We start from the raw sequence: 11,405 nt of genomic DNA, 5'->3' as shown, positions 1-11,405 counted from the left end.
TTCCTGATAGCTAAGGCATGGGTGGCAATTTATTTTTGTTGTTCTATCTGCAATCTCCCTATTACCTTTTAATTCTTTACTTTCCCATGGATAGAACAGAATTGTTATGCTATAGTAAAATAAGGTATAAGTTCCATGAAGGCGGTGGCTGACAGAGTGCCTGATACATAATTGACGATAAATGTATTTTGGGGGAAAAATACAATTTGCTCTTAGCCATCGATCAACAATCCTGATGAGACAGTTGTTTTTGAATTAGAGCAGTACCTCAGAATCCCCCAGGGAACTTTTCCAATACGTACATGTGCTAATTTCTCCCAACACCAAGTCTGGATTTGGGAGAAGGGGGATGGAATGATCTGGGCCTAAGTACAGTGAAAAAGCTTCCAATATGACCTTGGTATGCCCTGATAACTGATGAAGGCAGAAGTTGTTATTCCTTTCATCTCAGTTAAATCCCTCCGACCTGAGTACAAGGATGAGGAAATATATTAGGTAGTGGGGAAAATGTTTTGGAAAAGGGAATTTTACTTAGAGTTTTCAATACATTCTTTAGCTGCTTGTGTTCCCGAGGCTGGTCTCCACTGAGATCAACGTGCTGTATAGTCTTATCTTAAAAATGGTGGTTCTGGAAGGATGGGAAAACCACTAGACTTAGAACCAAAAGCCCAGGGTTTTATTGCTAGCTTATTAGGGTTTTATTGGTAACTTATTGCACAACTATTAGGTTTGAGATCTCAAGCCAAATAGATAACTCTCTGAGCTTCAGTTTCCTCACCTGTAAAATAAGAGTATTTGAAAAATACTTTGAAAATGCCTATTTGAAAAATACAAGCATTCGAGGCCTGAACTGTTTTTGACTAACTGCTGTACTTGAAGAGTACAACTTACCACTCTGACCCGAAGGCATGTGTTTTCCTTTAAAGGAAGGTGCTATTTATGGGGGAAAGGGGTGTGAAGTTCTTGGTAACAGACTTCCAGAGTTAGCTGTCTTCATAACTAAAATTACTGCAAAGTGATTTCTCTTCCTATAACTCAAACCAAGGGCAGTGCAATGGCTTTTTGGCAATGGCAAACTGCCCCTTTACTACCCCTTTAGGACATGGCAAGTCTCTACTATGTCTTTTAAAGCCTTCATATTAGCAGTTTGATGGTTTGTAACCACTAGAGATTTTTTTTTTCTATGTCTTTCTCAGGGAACTTTTTTATTCCAAACAACTGAAACCTAGAAGCTAGTTTGCTCTAAACACGAGAAATTGATAGAGATTACGGGGAATATCATGGGCCCCTAGGTAAAAAGGTACAGTTGGGCTTCATAAGCTTCCTGGATCAAAAGCTGGAAAACCACAGGAGCTGAGGAATGCCATAAAACATTAATATCCTACATGTTTGGGGTGCTTTGCAATGATGATTCCCATTTAAAATAGGGAATATGACACAGAAAGAGAAGTTGATCCATTAAAAAACAAGGACATCCAAAGTCTTGAATATTTGGCTGTCAAGCCATGAACATTAATATTCTTTAAAATTTTATTTTAAAATTCACTTTGAATTTTTTATTTATTTTAAAATTAAATACATTACTTAAATACTGGAAAATAGGAAAAAGTAAATAAAATTGCTCATTTTTCTATCATCATAACACAGAACTGTCAGTTTTTTGGAGCGTGTTTTCTGATGCATTTCCTCCACCCCCAACAAATACCAACAGAAGGGTAGGTAACCTTGGTTAGGTGTTGGAGTTGGGGGTACCCACAGGAACCCCTTCCTTATAAAGACCTATTTGAATTCCTTCCTTCGTGCCATTCAAGGGAAGCTGTTATAATTTAACTTAATTAATTAGGTTAATTAAACCTAATTTGTTTGTGAGACTGCTCTGATCTATCAGTAAAGAAAGACATTGATGTTTGGCTGGAGTGGTGTGAATTCTTATGGAAGATGAAGGGAATGCTCTCTTAGGATCCAAGGTAGAAAGAGTTTCAGCCTGTTGGGACAAAGACTCCAGGATCCCAGTAGGCACGAGGCAGTACCAGAGAGTGTCCACAGGACAGCTGACAATGAGATTTCCCAGGGCCTTAGAGAAATGTGCAGGGTAAACAGGGCCACCTATTACTGAAGAGACATGGGGTGGATTCTTTAGATATTTATGTAAAAAATCAGAGGAAAAAAAACAGATAGGGTAAATACAGCAAGTTAGAAGTTCAAAAAAAAAAAAAAACCGAATGTTAGGAAGAAAACTATCAGACATAATAGAAGAAAACATCTTAAATTAGAAGAAGAGACACAAGAATTAAGATGTAAAGAATACATAGAGTTCAAAAGAGGATGTAAGAAAAAATGACCCATACCTACACACATTCCAGGAGGTCCAGGGACTCCCAGAAGGAAAAAAAAAATCCCGGTATCAATAGTTTTCCTAAAATGTAGATCTGCAATACCTGGACAATTCGAGTCACCAAAAATAATTTATCTAAGCTCCAATGACAGATGGAAACAAAATTAAGGGATGTCTTATCCGATCTTTGAATCATGTTCTATGTGGTAGAAATGATTCATGGTTGCCTCTCTGATATAATGGATGAAACTCTGTCTCTCCATCTGCCTCTCCTAAGGCCAGTGGTAAGGAAGGTGGGGTGCTTTTTACTTTTCATAATTGAAACAAAGAGATCCTCGCCATCAAAGTAGAAAATAAATGGAACTTTATTGACAAAAAATCCAAATTAATCCTTTTGACTAATATTTCTCTTTTAGAGTTGCAGATCTTTCTGCACTGTCTTGCAAAAAGAACTAATTAAGAGCCCAAGAAGCCCTCAAAACAGAAAAGAAGTAGTCAAAGAAACACTTGCACACACATGTTCACAGCAGTATTATTTGTAAATAGCCAAAAGGTGGAAACAGCACAAATGTCCATCAGCAGATAAATGGATAAAGAAATTACACCCCCACACACACACAATAGAATGTTGTTCAACCATAAAAAGGAAGGAAATACTGATACATGCTACAGAGTGATGAAACTTGATAACATTATGCTAAGTGAAAGAAGCTAGATACCAAAAGTTACATATTGTGTGATTCCATTTATATGAAATATCCAGAATGGACAAATCCATAGAGACAGAATGCAGATTTCCAGAGGCTGGTGAAAGGGGGAAACAGGGAGAAATTACTTAATGGGTATGTTACTTTGAAGTGACGGAAATGTTTGGAACTTGATGAAGTGGTGGTTGCTCAACAATGTGAATGAACCTTCAAAGAGTTAATTTTATGTTACATGAATTTCACTTCAGTAAATTATTAAGAAAACAAACAAATGAATCAAAGAAACACTTGAGACAGGCTTTAGGCAAATTTTCTTCAATCTCGGGAAGCTACATTTCATCAGACAATTCCACAGGAACGTTTAATCCATTTTTGCCTTATGTTTCATGATAACAAAACTTCTTTCTCCAAGGACAAATGCATTACCTGTTCTAATTGCTTTGCACTAAACCTCAGGAGATGGAATGTCTTATATCTTGAATAAGAATGGTGTATACATGGATGTACACATTGGTCAAAAATTCATCAAGCTGTACACTTAAAATCAGTGCATTTTATCAGATGAAAATTCTATTTCAGTAACTTGGATAAAATAAATCAAAAGGAAATAAAATAAGCACACAATGCATTATTATGGTGACATTAGGAAAAATAAAACTCAGAGATACTAAAACATGCTACCTCTGATGAGTGGGATTTGGGAAGCAGGGTTAGGTGGGAAACATTTGAGTTTCACTTTATATACTAGTCATTCCATTTACTGTGTGCAAATATCAGGGTTGGTTTTTGTTTGTTTTGGTATTTTAAAGCCAAGAGGGAGAATCAGGGTAGGAGTGGGGTGGTGAAGAGGAAGGGCTTGGATACAGAATTTAGATGCCTGAGCATCCTCCATGGTTCTTGCTATTGAACTGACAGAGCATTTGGGAAGGACACCATTTAAGTGGCTAGGAGCTATCTTTGTTCATGACCCACCTCAATCAGTGCAGAACAGGGCAGCCTGCTCCTCTGGTCAACAGTTCTTATCTGCTTTATTCATTGAGTCCAGCCACTGTGGGTGGGAGCTCATCACACTGCCTGTGTTTGAGGATCTCTCCCACTACACAGGCAACAATCACTCCATAGGTACTTTGAATCCTTGCACTTGGTCTAATTCTGCCCCTGTTTGGACCTTTCGCTGCTACAGTCCAGGATACTGATGAAGGTAGGGCAAGCTGAACTTCGAGGATGGGTGTGGGACCTCTAGAACAGCTGAATTTGGGGATTAAGGAAGTCAATATTCTTGCTTTATTTAGGAAATTTTAGACAACTATGGTAATTTTTGAACGATTTTATTTATTTGACAGAGAGAGACAGCGAGAGAGGGAACACAAGCAGGGGGAGAGGGAGAGGGAGAGGGAGAAGCTGGCCCCCCACCTAGCAGGGAGCCCGATGCAGGGCTCAATCCCAGGACCCTGGGATCATGACCTGAGCCGAAGGCAGACGCTTAACGACTGAGCTACCCAGGCGCCCCGACGACTAGGGTAATTTTGATGATGCGTGAATTTCTAGTCAAGAAGTATTTTTTTTTTTTTTTTTTTTTTTTTTTTTAGAGAGAGAGGGGTTAGGGGAGGAGGGGTAGAAGTAGAGGGAGAGAGAGAAAATCTTAAGCAGGCTCTATGCTCAGCCCAGCATGGAGCCTAAGGTGGGGCTCAATCTCACCACCCTCAGATCATGACCCGAGCTGAAATCAAGAGTCAGATGCTTGCTTAACTGACTGAGCAGCCCAGGGACCCCAAGAAGTAACTTTTTTGAAAGGGGGAGCTTTTACCCAGGTGACAGGAGACCAGTGAAGGAGGAGGTGAAGGTGACAACCTGATGTTTTTGATGTTGCTGGTGTTTATTGATTCCATGTCGAACTCTATTCATTGGACCCAACTTCATAGAAAGAAAAAGAAAACTCCTAGAGTTTTATTGGAACATATATTTGACACTAATTCTTTGAAGTATAAAATAAAATAATTGTTTGCTTTTTTTAAAGTCAAAGATAATTTACTCTAACAAGTAAACCTTTAAATTCGATACACCATGTATCTTGATGTTTATGGAGCCCCTTTCTCTGAGCGGTAACAATTGAACAGTTTAATTCTGTGCGTGTAGTATAACCTGTCAAACCTGGCATGAGGTACTAAAGACAAAGACTGTAACTTTAACAGTATGAAAGAGTTTTGCTGCCACCTAATGGAAAGGTATCATATTTTTCATTATTTTGCAATGGACAATTTTCTTTTTACCTCGTTGAATATTCATATAAAGCTGTATTCATTATTTTATCAAATATACTTCAGTTGGAATTTCTTTTTCATTTCTATTGATTTTAATGTTATTGGAGTGTGCGTGCTGTGTATGTGTGTTGTGGTGGTAATGCAGGGGGTATGATAGAATATAAAATTCATTTTCTTTCTTTCCTTTTTTTTTTTTTTTTTTAAAGATTTTGTGTATTTATTTGACAGAGAGAGAGCAGGAGAGCACAGGCAGGGGGAGTGACAGAGGGAGAGGGAGAAGCAGGTTCCCCACTAAGCAAGGAGGCTGATGTGGGCTCGATCCCAGGACCCTGGGATCATGACCTGAGCTGAAGGTAGTTGCTTAAGTTGAGCCACCCAGGCGCCCCCATGATTCACTTTATAAAATTTTAAGTGAAATTTGCCAAAGGTTTTATTTAAGTGAAATTTGCCAAAGGTTTAAGGATATAATAGATGGGTTGTAAATATTGAGTTTTTATGCTCAATGAATTTAGGCAATTTGGATAATCCTATGAATGAAAAGAATTATTATCCATAATATGAAAGGATGCTAGGGGAAATAAACAGGAAAAAACATATATATGGATAGATAGAGGGATAGATTTACCCAGTGAGCTAAAAATATTCAAAGTTGCTTTTTTCTTCTTATAATCTACTTTTACATTGTACTTATTTAAAATACATGCAGGAATTGCTTTTTGCCTCTTTAGTTCACTGATGAATGCTTGGTGCATTCTAAATGTTAATAAATGTTTGTTGGATGAGTTATATTTATGTGATTACATAAATTCTAGAAAATAGAGGAAAGAAAAACAAATCACCACAACCTTAACCTATGAGGGTTGCAAAGGTTTAGTTGCAGAATATCTCATCTACATATCATTCTGGAATATTCCTCAAATCCTAAGGATTTTCTCCCATTCCCAGTTTCCCTTTGGGCTCTAGTATTTCTGTCCACTCTCTAGAATATAGTTGCCCAATATATCAGCACCCTTTTTCCAGGGGACCCATAGAAACTCCTGGCCACCCTATTCCTTTATCTTCCACAAAACCATCATACCCGATTTTCAAAAAATACATAACTTTGAAAAAATACCTTTCCTTCTCATTTTGAAGAGACAGATGCTGAAGTATGATTCCTGAAAGACATTGATTAGGAAGGTTACCCTAGTTTTTAGTTTTCAGTCTGCCACTGTCCCTGGAAATTCACACTTTTTAAAAAAAAAATGCATCCTTTATTTGTTTCAAATTAAACTAAAAGGAGGAAAGCATGGGGTATGTCTCAGGAGTTACATTTTTATGTCAAAAATACATTAGCTTTAGATATTGGTACAAAACTAAGAATGTCACATATGTATGAGCATTACCTATTTTGAAAATTCTGATTTCCATATAACAAGACTTTTTTTATTGATATGTAATTGACATTTAACATTGTATTAGTTTCAGGTATGTGACTTCTTTGCTTTAGGTTGAGGGCAATTTTGCAAAGGAGTTATAAGGTCAAAGGACCAAACTGAAGTTCTAGTTTACTTCACATTTCTCTTGATTCCCACGTGTTGCAGAACCTAAATACTTAGGGCTTCCCTGGGATGGGCCTTCTAAAGATACCAGGCCAGTCATGTCTCCTCTCCCAATCTGCACTCCTTTCCTCAACACTTCCCATTCGAAACTCTACTACATTCTCTTGGGAAAACTCTACCACTTCCCACAGGAAAGGGCTCTCAGTGCCTGGATCCACCTGAATCTGATAACCTGGGCTTCAGTCTAATGGACATTGACATTCATTACTGCTCAGTCTCATAAGAGACAATGAGTACATGTCCATCTATTAGACTTTCCTTTTTAATCTTTTCATAGCAAGAACTGTGGGTCTGCAGCCCTCTTTATTAGTGGGGTTATTATCCAAAGTATCTTTTGCTAAAGCAAATAGCTAGGAGTGGTTATTGGGGGGTTAAAATATAGGCTTTACCATTCAGCAGTGCAAGAAAATTTTCTTTATTTTGATATATTTCTACACACCTGCTATTTTTGTACACGGAAATTTGAGGGATGGGCATAAACATCATTTATAAGTAGCTCATACTCTTCTGTCTTAAAATGGTCTCTTTGGGTTAAATTTAGCATCTCCTACATTTAATCTCAGTCTTTCATATATTCTCTTCTTCCTTTTACAAAACTTAACCTTAGGGTAAAGCAGGAACATCAGCTTTGCACTTTCCCCTCATCTGTGGTTCCCGTGGACCTTGGGTTGGGTTCTTTAAACATCAAACTCCACTCTCATAACTTTAACCACATCGTCTTTTGATGACACGTAACTTGCAGTTCACTAGGACCTTTCTTGAGGACTCCATGTCCACTGCTGCCACTTCTAATGTGTCCTCAGGTGTTGTAACTTGTGTTTTGTTCTCTTGGTATTGACATGGTATGGAGATTGCTCCTTGTGAACCTGGTCATCTCTTCCATCTGGCCAGGTCCTGTCTTGACTCTTTCTGGCTATATGTATCCCCTAAGGTCCAGCTATGATTCCAATTCATCTCTTAACATGGGACATTGACCTCAAAGCTCTGCACTATAAGTTAATTTCCTACTCATCCAAACCCCTCCGGTAAGCTCACTTCATGTACTTTCTACCACACACGGGAACGACTGGATTCTTCTCTGTTAATCAGAAAACAAAAGGGAGATGTGGAAACACCCTGTCCCACATATCTAGATCCCTTTCTCTGCCTTTGATGCTCTATCGTTCCCCAAGGTGTGAAACAGAGTACTTAGTTTTTCTCAACTTATTTGGAGTTTCAGAATTCTTGTCAGTCACTGGATTGAGGCCTTTTCAGGTACCTACAGCTTTCTTATCTTGGACTTGTCTTATCTAAATTTCTCTTTTTTTCCCCTCCATCTCCCCTCTCACCTCCCCACCCCCATCCCCAACACTCTCCTTCCCTATCATCTATTCAAAACCAATAGGTCCATATAGCTTAAGGATATTATGTGATAAACTAATACTTCTCTGCCTGTGTCTTATAGGAAATTTTCATATTTAGACCTCTGAGCTTGATAAGCATAGGCAGACTTTAGATTTTAGAATATTCTTTACTCTTGCAACAAAACCTGACTTACAAGGTTATTTTCTTGCTGTGGACTCAAAAATTTAAACTTTGAGCTTTAGAAAGAAACAATGACCTCTTTCCTCTAAGCTCTTACCACTCTCTTTTTTTTAGGACATTGACCCTTATGCCTTAGCCTTAGTGGTGGAAAGAATGGTCTTTCAAGAAAGGAGAAAAATAGATTAATACAAGGGAGAAATATGATGTGAGGTATTTCAAAATGTTTTCATTTTCAAACTTTTATTTATGTATTTCTTAGGGCACAGAAGAAACCATATTGAGGAAAGATATGTTCCACATTACCAAGGCTTTGGGGAGCCCTTGATAGACTAGGTCGCTAGTAATATGCTGAAGAGATGGGCAAAACTCACAGAAAAAGAATCTGTTTGCAGTGGTTGCTACTGCTGTTACATGGAGCATGGCAAGGCCTGGATTGCACTGTTTTGTTCTTGAATCACATTCAGATAGAAGATATGGATGAGGTGTATAAGAGTACGGAGGTATAGCTAATTCTGTTTATATCATATCTGTATATTTTATATACAGTTTCTGTTATAATCATAAAATAAACACAATTTTGAATCAAAATATAAATAAAATTTAGTGATAATATATTAACAATAACAATTTTTCTTTGTATAGTAGTTGACAAAATATTTTCATTTCATTATATCCTACAGAAGCTTCAAAACCTTTTGAGTTCAGAATGATAAGTCATTTCACAGATGAGAAACAGAATCCAGAGGGAGTTAAGTGCCTTTCTCACACGTGTTACTAATCAGTGTCAGCTCATGAATGGTTTTAATCTATATGCAGTTGTTGCTGTTATTGTTTAAATCATCCCATAATAATTCTAATAAATGATATAATAATCATAATAGCCTTATCTCTTTTCTACATGACAATCCTTTACCTATTTGAAGGTTCTTATTATGTGTCTCCATCTTCTCTGGTTGCCATATCTATCTTAGTTTTGAAAAGAAAGAAAGGAAATAAAGAAATCTAGTAGGGAGGGGATATCCAATATGGGTGAAAGAATCATCATCAAAAGAAGAAGAATAACAGGAGGTTGCAGAACCATGAAGCTGAGTCCAGAAGTTCTACTTTGAAGGTATTATAACTGCACCTAGTGTTATTTCTCATGACTTTCCCCTCCATTAGGACAAGTCAAAAAAAGTCAAATAGAATCTTAGAATTGGGAGAAAAATGGCAAATATAGAACTCTTCAGCGCTGGAATTCTATAACACCCAGTGGTTAATGGTAAATATTTAACCACCAGTTCTCAGTGGACAACAAAGGCCCTTGTTTTCAGTGTTTGCTGATTTTTATGGTGGAAATGCTCCCATGATGGCCAGTTTCAACCTACTGAAATGGTGTCAGCAAACATAGAGTTTGGAAGGGACGCTAACAATTATGTCTTGTGAGCTGGTACAAGTCAGTTTAACAAACCATTGGTAGGTTGATCGCAACCCTAAAATGCTACCCAGCCTTAGCTCTGAATATTTTTAGTGTCCAGCATTACCATTCCACTATTTGACAGTTCTAATTATTGTAATTCTTTTCCTGATCTTGCTTCTAAAATTACCTTTGCTCCACTTTAACTCACTGTCCCAGTTCTCCTTGTTTACTATCAACTTAAATCTTCTCTTCTTCAGGATATGTGTTCTTTGCTCATTAAGTCAATATATATATATGACCTTTTCCAGAGGCCAAATCACCCTGACAACCTGCTTTGACAATATTCTTCATTGTTACTGTTCCTTTATGAATTTAATATTTGTAACTGACCACATAACACAGCTCAACAGAACTCTTATTTCTCTTTAAGTAGATATTTCTAATATAGACTATATATTGTTTTTTCTTTCTTTTTAATTAAATAATTAATTTTTAGCCATCACATGATAAAATTTGGTTTTACTTTTGAGCTTGTGATCAACTGTCAAAAATCCCCTTGGTCTTTTTCATGAGCATGGCTGTTTTTACATGTCTTCTCTGTCCTAATCAACTGAACTATGGAAAGTTAGCTTGTAGATTAGCCCAAGCTCCTCATTTTAGAGATGAGGGAACTAGAAATCACAGAAATTAATTTATTTAAATAAGACTACATAGCTTTTTGGTGATAAAGTCAGGTCTAGACCCAGATCTTATGGTTCCTAAATCTATACTCATTTCCTTGTATTCTATTATTTCTTCTCACTCTTAGAATACTGTGAGGTAGGAAGAGCAAGGTCTATTAATTCTATTTGACACATGATGAAACTTGGAGTCAGGAATACTAAGTGATTTGTTTAGGACACATGGGCAATAATGGCAACTGAATTTTTGAACCTAAGTGTAAAGCTGTTAAATACCATATTTTTCAAGTATGTCCATTTACATGAGAATATAGGATAATTTTAATTTTGACTCTGTGATCCAGTTTTAACTATCCGTCCCATTTTCCTATCATTTACAACAGTATAAAGCATAGGCCTCTGTCAGCCAGGGTCCTGGCAAAGAACAGAAGCCAACTCAGATGGTTCAAAAGACTTTAACAAAGGTATTGTATTGGTTTTCCAGGGCTACTATAGCAAATTACCACAAACTCAGTGGTTTAAAACAAAAGAAATTTATTCCTTCCCAGTTAAGGATGCCAGAAGTCCAAATTCAAGAGTTGGTTCCTTCTAGAGGCTCTGCAGGAAAAACTGTCCATGCTTCTCTCCTAGCTTCTAGTGTTTGCCAGCAGTTCTTGGCACTCATTGGTTTATAAAGGCATCTTCACATAATCTTTGTGTATCTTTCTGTGTCCTTTCCTCTTCTTATAAGGACATCAGTAATTGGGCTCAAGGCTCACCCTAAATCCAGGATGATTTCATCTCCGGATCTTTAATTAATTACATCTGCAAAGATCCTATTTCCAAATAAGGTCACATTCTGAGGTGCTGGGTGAACATGAATTTTTGGGCAACACTGTTTGACCCATTACTGGTACCA

This window comes from Zalophus californianus, chromosome 12 (assembly GCF_009762305.2).
Source record: "Zalophus californianus isolate mZalCal1 chromosome 12, mZalCal1.pri.v2, whole genome shotgun sequence".
Taxonomy (NCBI): domain Eukaryota; kingdom Metazoa; phylum Chordata; class Mammalia; order Carnivora; family Otariidae; genus Zalophus; species Zalophus californianus.
The sequence above is the reverse complement of the archived record's forward strand: the minus strand, read 5'-3'. Positions refer to the sequence as shown.